Raw genomic sequence first — 12,047 nt, forward strand, 5'->3', positions numbered from 1 at the left:
TTTCCACTTTTTCCCCATCTACTTGCCATGAAGTGATGGGACCGGATTCCACAATCTTAGTTTTTTGAATGTTGAGTTTAAAGCCAGCTTTTTCACTCTCCTCTTTCACCTTCATCAAGAGGTTCTTTAGTTCCTCTTTGCTTTCTGCTCTTAGGGTGATGTCATCTGCATATCTGAAGTTACTGATGTTTCTTCCAGCGATCTTGATTCCAGCATGAGCTTCATCTAGTCTGGCATTTCCATGATGTACTCTGCATATAAGTTAAACAAGCAGGGTGGTAATATATAGCCTTGAGGTATTCCTTTCCCAATTTTGAACCAGTTGGTTGTTTCATGTCCAGTTCTAACTCTTGCTTCTTGACTCGCATACAGGTTTCTCAGGAGGCAGGTAAGATGAACTGGCATTCCCATATCTTTAAAAAATTTCCAGTTTGTTGTGAGAACAACAATATGGCAGAATAGAAGGACGTGTGCATCTTCTCCTGTGAGAACTCCAGAATTGCAACTCGCTGCTGAACGACCATCGACAGGAGAATGTTGGATCCCACACACACACAAAAAGATACCTCGCATCCAAAGGCAAAGGCAAAGATACCTCACATCCAAAGCCCCAACAAGATGGTAGGAGGGGCAAAATTGCATTTAGAATCAAACCCCATACCCACCGGAGAAGTTTGGAGGGCTCAAACAAAACCTTGTGTGCTCCAGGACCCGGGGGCCCCACAGAGACTGAGCCAGACCTGCCTTTGAGTGTATGAGTGTCTCCTGTGTAGGCATGGATCAGCAGTGGCCTGCTGCATGGACAGGGGCTCTGGCTTCAGCAGACCTGGGTCACCCCAGTCTCTATGTTAGCCACCATAGAGCCACCAAGCAGATGATCCACAAACTGCAGAACAATTATGCCAAAGAACTTCTCACACTGTTAAGAAAGTTCTAGGACCAACAACAGATTTCCCAACCTGGGGATCAGGCAAAGGGACTGTGATCCCTCACGGAATTTGAGTTTGGAGGCCAGTGGGATTTGATTACAGAATTTCCACAGGACTGGGGAAACAGCCTTTTCATGAAAGCAAAAGAGGAAAGTGAAAAATCTGCCTTAAAACTCAACATTCAAAAAACGAAGATCATGGCATCCAGTCCCATCACTTCCTGGCAAATAGATGGGGAAACAACAGAAACAGTGATAGATTTTACTTTTTGGGTTCCAAAATCACTGCAGATGGTGACTGCAGCCATGAAATTCAAAGACTCTTGCTCCTTAGAAGAAAAGCTATGACAAACCTAGACAGCATATAAAAACGCAGAGACATTACTTTACTGACAATGGTCCATATAGTCAAAGTATGGTTTTTCCAATAGTCATGTATGGATTTGAGAGTTGGATCATAAAGTAAGCTGAGCACCAAAGAACTGATGCCTTTGAACTGTGGTGTTGAAGATTCTTGAGAGTCCCTTGGACTGCAAGGAGATCAAACCAGTCAATCGTAAAGGATATCAGTCCCCGAATATTCATTGGAAGGACTGATGCTGAAGCTGAAGCTCCAATACTTTTGCCACCTGATGCGAAGAACTGACTCATTAGAAAAGACCCTGATGCTGGCAAAGACTGAAGGCAGGGGATGACAGAGGATGACATGGTTGGATGGCATCACCAACTCGATGGACATGAGTTTGAGCAAGCTCTGTGAGTTGGTGATTGTCAGGGAAGCCTGGCGTGCTGCAGTCCATGGGGTCGCAAAGAGTCGGACACAACTGGGCAACTGAACTGAACTGAACTGAACCAAACTGAACACAGTTAAAGACTTCAGTGTAGTCAATAAAGCAGACGTAGATGTTTTTCGGGAAATCTCTTGCTTTTTTATGATCCAATCGATGTTGGCAATTTGATCCCTGGTTCCTCTGCCTTTTCTAATTCCATTTTGCACTTCTGGAAGTTCTCAGTTCGTGTCCTTGAAGCCCAGCTGGAAAGATTTTGAGCATTACGTTGCTAGCATGTGAGATGAGTGCACCTGTGTGGCCGTTTGACCATTCTTTGGCATTGTCTTTGGGATTGGAAGGAAAATTGAACTTTTCCTGTCCTGTGGCCATTTTTGAGTTTTCCAAATTAGCTGACATATTGAGTGGAATACTTTAACAGCAGCATCCTTTATGATTTGAAATATCTTAGCTGGAATTCCATCACCTCCACTAGCTGTGTTCCCAGTAATGCTGCCTAAGACCCACTTGACTTTACCCCAGGATGTCTGGCTCTCGGCGAGTGATCACACCATCGTGGTTATCTCGGTCATTAAGACCTTTTTTTGTGCAGTTCTGTTGTGCATTCTTTTCAATTCTTCTTAATATATTCTGCTTCTGTTAGGTGCAAACCATTTCTGTCCTTTATTGTGCCCATCTTTGCATGGAATGCTCCCTTGGTATCTCTAGTTTTCTTGAAGAGTTCTCTAGTCTTTCCCATTCTATTGTTTTCCTCTTTTTTCTTTGCATTGTTCACTTAAGAAGGCTTTTAAAAAATCACTCCTTGCTATTCTTTGGAACTCTGCATTCAGATGGGTATATCGCCCCTTTTCTCCTTTGCCTTTTGCTTCTCTTCTTTTCTCAGCTATTTGTAAGGCTTTCTCAGACAACCATTTTGCATTTCTTTTTCTTGGGGAAGGTTTTGATCACCGCCTTCTGTACAATGTTACTAACCTTTGTCTTTAATTTTTCAAGTATTCTACCAGTCTAATCCCTTGAATCTATTTGTCACTTTTATTGTATTATTAGAAGGGACTTGATTTAGGTCATATCTCAATGGCCTAATGGTTTTCCCTTCTTTTTTCAGTTTAAGTCTGAATACAATCCTGAAGAATTGATGCCGTTGAACTGTGGTGCTGGAGAAGACTCTTGAGAGTCCCTTGGAGAGCAAGGAGATCAAACCAGTCAATCTTAAGAGAAATCAACCCTGAATATTCATTGGAAGGACTGATGCAGAAGCTGAAACTCCAATACGTTGCCCAGTTGATGTGAAGAGCTGACTCATTGGGAAAGACCCTGATGCTGGAAAAGATTGAAGGCAAAAGAAGTTGATGGCAGAGGATGAGATGGTTGGATTACTTCACTGACTCAACAGACATGAATTTAAGCAAACTCCATGAGATGGTGAAGGACAGGGAATCCTGGTGTGCTGCAGTCCTTGGGGTCACAAAGAGTCAGACATGACTTAGCAACTGAACAACAAAAACAAGAACAATAGGAAGTTAGGAGAAACTAGATAAAGGGGGGAAACTGCTTTTTAATATGTGCTTAGTCGTGTAAACTCTATTTCACTAAAGATTTCCCCATTGAGTCCTGTAGCCTCCAGAACATGTCTGAATCCTAATTTCTCTCAGTACTCACATTTCATTCTGTCCAAGGTAGCAAATGTTTTAGATGTAATGAACGATATTATTTTCAAATTATAATATTTAAAATATTAAAAACAGTATTACAAAATAATCATTAAATCTTGCTTGACAAGGCAGGAGTAAGTACTTACAAATTATATGGAGTGAGTTCTCATGATATTGAAGCATTCCCAGAGAAGTTCTAGAATAACACATGAAAAAGATGTCCATTTCTTCATGGGATTGGAATGCAAAAGGAGGAAGTCAAGAGACACCGGGAGTACCAGGAAAGTTCGGCCTTGGAGTACAAAATGAAGCTCAGCAAAGCCCAGTAGAGTTTTGCCAAGAGAATGCACTAGTCATGGAAAACACCCTCTTCCAACAGTACAAGAGATGACTCTACACATGGACATCACCAGACGGTCAAAACCAAAATCAGGTTGATTGTATTCTTTGCAGCTAAAGGGGGAGAAGTTCTATAGAGTCAGCAAAACAAGACCGGGAGCTGACTGTGGCTCAGATCATGAGTTCCTTAATGGAAAATTCGGGACTAAACTGAAGAAAGTAGGGAAAACAACCATGCCATTCAATATGATCTAAGTCAGTTCCCTTGTGGTATGCGGTGCAAGTGACGAATAGATTCAAGGGATTAGATCTGATAGAATGCCTGAAGAACTACGGATGGAGGTTCATAACATTTTCCAGGAGACGCTGATGAAAACCATCCCCAAGGTAAAGAAATGCAAAAAGGGAAAATGGTTGTCTGAGTTGGCCTTAAAAATAGCTGAGGAAAAAATAGAAGTGAAAGGCAAAAGAGAAAAGGAAATGTAGAGTTCCAAAGAATAGCATCTGAATATAGAGTTCCAAAGAATAGCAAGGACAGATAAGAAAGCCTTCTTAAGTGGACAATGCAAAGAAACAGAGGAAAACAATAGAATGGGAAAGACTAGAGATCACTTCAAGAAAACTGGAGATACCAAAGAACATTTCATGCAAAGATGGGCACAATAAAGGACAGAGGTGGCAAGGGCCTAACAGAAGCAGAAGATATTAGGAATACAGAGAAGAACTGTCCAAAAATGGTGTGGTCACACCAGTGACCACAATGGTGTGGTCATTCACCTAGACCCAGACATCCTGGAATGTGAAGTCAAGTGGGCCTTAGGAAGCATTATAAGAACACAGCCAGTGGATGTGATGGGATTCCAGGTAAAGATGAGTGCTCTTAAAGTGCTGCACTTAATAGGCCAGCAAATTTGGAAAACTCAGCAGTGGCTGCAGGATAGGTTAAGTTCAGTTTTCATTCCAATCTCAAAGAAGGGCAATGCCAAAGAATGTACAAACTATGGTACAGCTGTGCTCACTTCATATGCTAACAGGTGGCAGTAGTGGTAAAGAACCCGCCTGCCAGTGCAGGAGACATCAGCAAAACAGATTCGATCCCTGGGTCGGGAAGATCCCCTGGAGGAGGGCATGGCAATCCACTCCAGTATTCTTGCCTGGAGCATCCCTTGGACAGAGGGGCCTGGCAGGCTATGGTCCATAGTGTCACAAAGAGTCAGACACAGCTGAAGCGACTTAGTACAGGTGTTTTTCTGGAATCCCCTTGCTCTTTCTATGACCCAATCGATGCTGGCAATTTGATCTCTGGTTCCTCTGCCATTTCTAAATCCATTTGTACATCTGGAAGTTCTCAGTTCACCTACTAATGAACCCTAGCTTGATGGATTTTGAGCATGACCTTGCTAACATGTGAAATGATCTCGATTGTATGGTAGTCTGAACATTCTTTGGCCTTGCCCTTCTTTGGGATTGGAACGAAAACTGACTTTTCCAGTCCTGTGGCCACTGCCGAGTTTTCCAAATTTGCTGATATGTTGCATGCCACACTTTAACAGTGTCATCTTTTAGGATTTAAATAGCTCAGCTGGAATTCCATCACTTCCACTGGCGTTTCATAATCATGTTTCCTAAGGCCCAGTTGACTTCACACTGCAGGATGTCTGGCTCTAGGTGAGTAGCCACACCATCGTGGCTTTCTGGGTCACTACTATCTTTTTTGTATAGTTCTTATGTGTTTTTGCCACTTCTTTTTAATCTCTTTTGCTTTTGTCAGGCCCTTGCTGTTTCTGTCTTTCATTGTGCCCATCCTTGCATAAAATGTTCCCCTCATACCTTAATTATCTTGAAGACATCTCTAGTTTTTCCCATCCTATTGTTCTCTTCTGTGGTTTTTTTTTTTTTTTTTTTGCATTATTCACTTAAGAAGGCTTATCAAAGACACTTTATTTGTAGAAAAAAATGAAAAATGCATTTAGGAAAAAATCATTCAAAACCCCTGAAACCATCTTATTTGTGGAGAAGAATTCCTAACGGTTGAGTATATATTTGTTTCTGAGACATTTTACTATATAAATATAACTGTTCATCATAGAGCATGGTAGTGAGGTGATAGCCTACTTATTATTTTATACAACTGCTTTCTTTGGAGCAATACCAATGTGGGCTTTCTATGTGGTACTAGTGGTACAAGAACCCATCTGCCAGTGCAGGAGACCCAAGAGACAGGGATTCGATCCCTGGGTCAGGAAGATGACTTCAGGGAGGTCATGGCAACCCATTTCAGTGTTCTTGCCTGGAGAATCCCATGGACAGAGGAGCCTGGCGGGCTAGAGTCCATAGAATCACAAAGAGTCATGATATAGGCCCATGTAAACATAAAAATGGGAATAGAAACACCAATGGCCAATTTAGGTATGATAATTCTAAGAATTGTTAATTATTATTGCTGACTCCCTTGGTTCCCCACAGTTGTAAGTGCTAAACCTGTAGTTGCTCATTAAACCCTCACCACAATCTATGAGGAGGAGCTACTGTTGCCCAACTTTAAACATCAGGGAAATGAGGCACACTGAGGGCAGGGCTAAGCAGTCACAAGACTAAGACGTGAACAGACTCTAGGTGCCTGCTGAGCCCCACATCTAACCAGTGCCCACTGCTACCTCTCACCTGATAATACTCATTGTCATCAGGTCACACAAAGCTTTGGAAAACCATACATAAAAACAAACTCAAAAGGGACTAAAGACTTAAGTGTAAGGCCAGAAATTACAAAACTCTTTATTAAAACATAGGCAGAATAGTCTATGCCAAAAACCGTAGCAAGATTCTCTTGCACCCACCTCCTAGAGTAATGGAAATAAAAGCAAAAATTAACAAATGCAATTTAATAAAACTTAAAAGTTTTTGCACAGCAAGGGAAATGATAAACAAACAACCCTCAGAATGGGAGAAAACAATTGCAAATGAAAAAACTGACAAAGGATTAATCTCCAAAACATATAAGGTGCTCAGTCAGCTCAATATGAAAAAAACAAACAACCCAATCAAAAAAATAGGCAGAAGACATAAACAGACACTTCTGCAAAGAAGACATACAGATGGCCGATAAACACATGATACGATGCTTCAACACTGCTCATTATTAGGGAAATGTCAATCAAAACTGCAATGAAGTACCACCACATACTAGTCAGAATGGTTATTATAAAAAAAAAAATCTATAAACAATAAATGCTGGAGAAGATATGGAGAAAGATAACCCTCTTGCACTTTTGGTGGGAATGTAAATTGATACAGCCACTGTGGGGAACAATATGCAGATTCCCGAAAAAAACTAGGAATAAAACTATCATATGACCCATCAATTCCATTATTGGGCATATATCCTGAGAAACCCACAACTCAAAAAGAAACACGTACCCTAAGGTTTACTGCAGCACTACTTACAATAGCCAGGACACAGAAACAACCTAGATGTGCATATACAGATGAATGGACAAAGAAGTAGTGGTTCATATGTACAATGGAATATTACTCAGCCATAAAAAGGAACGAATTTGAGTCAGTCATAATGAGGTGGATGAACCTAGAAACTGTTATACAGAGTGACGTAAGTCAGAAAGAGAAAAACAAATATAGTAAATTAAAGCATATCTATGAAATCTAGCCATATGGCACTGATGAACCTATTAGCAGGGAAGGAATGCAGAAACAGAACAGAGAACAGACTTGAGGACACAGCAGGGGAATGAGAGGGTGAGACAAATTGAAAAAGTAGCACTACACACACACACACACACTACAATGTGTAGAAGAGACAGCTAGTGAGAAGTTGCTATATAACACAGGGAACTCAGACTGGAGCTTTATATGAACTAAAGGGGAAGGATAGGGGGAGGGGAGTGGAGAGGGAGAGGATACACATACATAGTGGCAACTGATTTGTAATGTTGTGTGGCAGAAACCAGCACAACATTGTAACACAATTATCCTCCATTTAAAAATTTAAAATGTCAAACTGAGGTCCAATATTTTCCCGCAATTTAATAACAAGAAATTTAAAGCCCCGATATTCATCATTTTGGTTGTTATTGGAGGGGAATTTTCTTGTTACATGGAGGAAGGGGCTTCCTCAACCTCTCATCTCTCTTCCTGTCCCTGAAAAATATTACCGTTCTAAAGGCTTTTATGGGGGTGCAGTAAGAATGTACTTGCTTCCCTGCCATTTTATGTTTTACACACTTGCAAGAACAATAGACATCTCTCCTAGGTAAAAAATAAATAATATAAAAAAAGAGCAGAAAAGCAACCTTTCCCCAAAACATACAACCCCAAAACACCTGCTGAATGTTTTTATCTGCATTTCATAGTTCAAGAATATATTATATTCTTTCTTATGCAGGCATTTATATATTTACGCATGTAGGGATGTGTTTGTATACTGATCTACAAAAGGTAACATCTCATTTTAGTTTTCCAACCCTCCTATCACTATAGTGGGTTGACATATGTCCTGAAAAAGACATGTCCAAACCGCAATCCCTGAACCTGTGATGAGACCATTTGGGGAATAAGGTCTGTGGCATGAAACTACATGAAATCATGAAATTGACATTAAATCATCCTGTATTTAGGGTAGACTCTACAATGAATGATTGGTGTCCTATAAGAAAAAGGCGAGAGGGAGAGCGTTGTGACCTCACTAGCCCTTTTGAGATTGCTACAGCACCGCCCCCAAGATTAGGCTTCCCTGATAGCTCCGTTCATAAAGAATGTGCCTGCAATGCGGGAGACCTGGGTTCTATCCCTGGGTTGGGAAGATCCCCTGGAGAAGGGAAAGGCTACCCACTCCAGTATTCTGGCCTGGAGAATTCCATGGACTGTATAGTCCACGGGGTTGCAAAGAGTCAGACACACCAGGGCGACTTGCACTGCACAAGAGAGAGGAGGGTCGGCTCAGAGCCCTGAGAAGTGCACAGGTGCAGTCGACCCCACAGCAAAGGTCAAACGGAAGTTCCTCTGCTGAGGCGGCATCCTGGAAGAGGCTTTGGTCTTTGTGGAGTGGTGGCCTGGGGCCTGTGCACCTCAGCAGTCTCGGGCTTAGCTGCTCAGAACTGAGGGAGAAGCCTCACCTGCGAACAGGGAGGAATGGAACTTGGCGCCTGCCTTGTGCCTCACTACAGAGCCCTGCGCCCACCACTGCCCTACTGCAACAGTTGGCAGTGCCTGGTAACAGTCAAGGTTAGTTTGCTTCCTTTTGGGATACTTGTCTTTAACACCGACAAACATACCGCCTTCTGGGGTCGTACAGTTTTCCTGGCCCACAGAAGACATTTGAAGCTCCCAATCCTGGAATTCTGGTATTGATGTGAATACACCTTATAGCATATTAGAATGGCTGTACTCAGAGATACCATCCCTTCCTTGTTGGAATGCCAGTGCCACATCTGTCTGGAAATCCTCATTGAGCCTGTGACACTGCCTTGCAACCACACGCTCTGTAAAGCATGCTTCAAATCAACTGTGGAGAAGGCACATTTGTGCTGTCCTTTCTGTCGCTGCCGGGTCTCTTCGTGGACTCGGTACCACACCTGAAGAAATTCTCTTGTCAATATGGAACTGTGGGAGATAATTCAAAAACACTATCCAGAGGAATCCCGGCTTAGAGTCTCTGGGCAACAATCAGAGGAAATCATTGATGACTATCTCCCTGTTCGTCTATTAAGTCAACCTAGGGAGTTAAGAAGAGAATATGAAAAGCAGAGAAGCAAGGAGGAGGCAGAGCGATGAGCCATTCAGGAGGGAGAAAACAAAGCCAGTGAAGAATACATACAGAGATTACTGGCAGAGGAGGAAGAAGAGGAAAAGAGACAGGCAGAAAAAAGGCAGAGAGAGATGGAAGAACAACTGAAAAGAGAAGAAGCGCTGGCAAGAAGGCTAAGCCTTAATATTAGCAATGTCTGTGAGGAACGTGTCTCGGCTCTCCTCTCGTATTCCAAAAAATCTAATCCAGTCACACCCGACTCACGAAGGAAAAGGAAGAGCAAACGAAAAAACACTGGCGATATTCAGAAGTATTTGTCACCGAGTTCTCAACTTGAGTCAGCGTCACAGTCTGAAGTTGTAGAAGAAGACAGGAAACCTCCAGGTCCAAGGAAACTGACAGCGGTGATGGGAAGAACCCTACATGGCAAGACACAGAAGTTGAGGAAGATATGCCAGCGCTTTCTCCTCAAATACGCCTTGAAGTTCAAAAGCAAGATGCAGAAGCTTCACTGCAGTCACTGAAGTAGACCTCAGTTATGTGCCAGTGGTGGAGAATGGTAGCTTGAAGGAAAAGTGAAAACAAAACAAATCAGTCATGAAAGAGAGTTATGTGTCATCAGTCATGAAGAGCCTAAAGCTGGAGTTTCCTCTTTTGGAGAAACTGCAGTTAAGCCTTATGGCGAAACAGAGAGTGGATGTACAGTGTCAGATGTGACACAGACACTGAAAAATAACACAGTTGTGAAAGAAAATGAGGAGTCTCACCTACTGACCAATAAGGACATCTCCAGAGCAAAAAACCAGGAACCTTTGTCTGAAGCAGTCAGCGATCCATGCTATTCTACAAAAAGAAGGAAAATGTTCCTCAAAGTTTCCTCCGACCAAAAGTAAACAAGTCCACTTCACCCCAAAACTGTTAGATTTGGAACGTCTATTTTTTGAGAGACATAAACAAGAAGAACAGGATAGGTTATTAGCATTGCAGCATCAGAAAGAGGTGAATCAAGAACAAATGAGGCCAACCTGGCTAAAAGGATCCCCAGATGAATATCAGCTACGAGCTACGTCTTCACCTCCAGGCAAATTACTAAATGGACAGAGGAAGCATGCCAAAGAGAGAAGCTTCCACAGACAAACTGATCTAGAGCATCCAGCACCTCACAGAGCCTCAAAAAGTGAACATTGGCAACCTTCTTTTAGGTTCCAGTTGGAACATTGTTCAGTTAATGCAAGAAAGTACCAAGTTCTACTGTAGATACTTGTACATAAAATGACTCATTCCCTACAGCCTGGTAAGTCAAAGAAAAGTATTTTTCAGATGTTTCACAGATACACAAAGTAATGCTTGGGTAAGAAGAGTGTTTACAACCTAGTAAAGCTGGATTGTGAAGCTCTATCATAGACTCCTTATAAATTTTTCATTAGTGCTGCTCTGTGGGCACACTCATTGTCCCTAATTAAAGGCCTGTGTGATCACAGAGGCAGAGTATACAGATGTGTTTCTGCCAAACCCAGTTGTAAGCAAGAATTCCACTCCTTTCCTTTTTTTTAATAACTGTGACAGACTAAGTTTAAGTTGACAGTCCTTATGGATGTAAAAATGCCTTGGCCAACTCCCAGGAAATCTTAATGTCCATGCATTTCCCCCCAAGATGCATATTTTAGTGCCTTTGAGCACTTTATTGTCCTGACTAGTAATCAGAGCAACATTATCGTATACCGAGTAACTAAGGAAGCCAGGCAGAGTTTAAAATCTGTTTTCTTGCAAGTTTCTCATTACCTTTGCAGAGCACTTGACATGTATCTTCCACAACACTAATTTCCATCTCTAGTTTGATTGTTTTCAGTATTACAGCATTTTCTTTGACTTCAAATGGGTTAAATCGTGGAGTCAGAAAAATCAGACTTTTCTGGAAAATGATGACTTAGCTGAGAGAAAGGAGAGTTGGTGCAAAAGGAGTTAATCTTGGCTTGAGACTGAGTGGGGTAGATTGAGAATTTGGAAGTACTGGAACTGAGTGGATGATAGACAACTGGGTCTAGGATGGAGTAGCAGGTGGAGTTTGGCAATATATTCTTTCTTGTCTTTGCTAAATGACACAAAAAGCATGTGCGTTTTACTGCTTTTCACACCATACTATGTAAGCTGCTCTTCCAAAACACAAAACGGGAATTTACTGTAGCAGAGTTATGTCCTAGTATCCTGTGTTATAGAACCTGACTAAACATGTTGTCTCCTTATGTTGTCATTTGTATTGCTACTGACTCTTATTTGTGTTTATGCACAAAAATGGAAAGGATGATACTTGGATTTTGCCCTGTCTTACCCCAAAAGTTAAATCAGAGAGCAGCAATTTCACCTGTGAAATATATCTTAGAGACTGTTAAACTTTTATTTCATTCATATGAAAAACTTGGAGCAAAAAAACCCAACAGTTTTAACAGCATTTCTGCTAATGTCTAGTTTGCCATCCTTTTAAGGTAATAATACAATACAGTGTCCTAGAGCTAATAATACTAGCTTAAATTTGTCAGTGATTTTATACATAATTACGCTTTTTGCCTCCAAATTTCATA

The 12,047-nt window shown here is 41.6% G+C and overlaps 1 pseudogene; it reads left to right on the plus strand.

Moving 5' to 3' along the window:
• The first annotated feature begins 9,084 nt into the window (after positions 1-9,084).
• On the plus strand, positions 9,085-11,549 carry LOC133242971 (E3 ubiquitin-protein ligase RNF168-like; annotated as a pseudogene).
• The last annotated feature ends 498 nt before the right edge of the window (positions 11,550-12,047 follow it).

The sequence above is a fragment of the Bos javanicus genome, chromosome X (genome assembly GCF_032452875.1).
Source record: "Bos javanicus breed banteng chromosome X, ARS-OSU_banteng_1.0, whole genome shotgun sequence".
Classification (NCBI taxonomy): Eukaryota; Metazoa; Chordata; class Mammalia; order Artiodactyla; family Bovidae; genus Bos; species Bos javanicus.